The following is a 595-nucleotide window of genomic DNA, read 5'->3' as shown; positions in this document are numbered from 1 at the left end:
AGAGTTTTGTTGTTGACTACATTAAGACTAGGATTTTCCCTTATGTATCTATAATCCAGGACGTCTCTAAAATAAATTGGCCTGTGCCATTCAAGGGTTGACACAGGGGGTATAGCTGCAACTCCTTTGATTCCTGGTCCACCCAAAGTTTAGAGCCAATTGCCTGGCAGTGGTAGCAGCATTTCTATTCAGGCAGCAGTGAGGGAGTTGATTGAATTCATGACTCATTATAATCTACCTGATTCCTTCTAAAATCTTAATGACCCACTCTCCTTTTTAATGGTCTTCATGTTCCACTAATCAAGCTATTCTTTTCTCTGTATTGGAAATTGGTTTGATGTGGCCAATAATTTGGCCGAGAAATGGTCTGTGCCTGTGCGCAGCCGCAGAACAGCACGTAGGCAGCGAGGAGCACAGCCTGGCAGTTTGGAGAGCTGCATGCAGCTGGTAAGTCTGGTGTAGTGGAAGGGGAAGGAAGGGGCATGGTGGGTGTAGATCAAGGTCCCCGTGGTGAGGGGAGTGGGGCGGAGGCTGGGGCAGGCACTGCCCAGGCAAGGCAGGACAGGGTGCAGGACGGAGCCGTGGCTTTTCCCGC

This window comes from Alligator sinensis, unplaced genomic scaffold (assembly GCF_000455745.1).
Source record: "Alligator sinensis unplaced genomic scaffold, ASM45574v1 scaffold755_2, whole genome shotgun sequence".
Classification (NCBI taxonomy): Eukaryota; Metazoa; Chordata; order Crocodylia; family Alligatoridae; genus Alligator; species Alligator sinensis.
The sequence above is the reverse complement of the archived record's forward strand: the minus strand, read 5'-3'. Positions refer to the sequence as shown.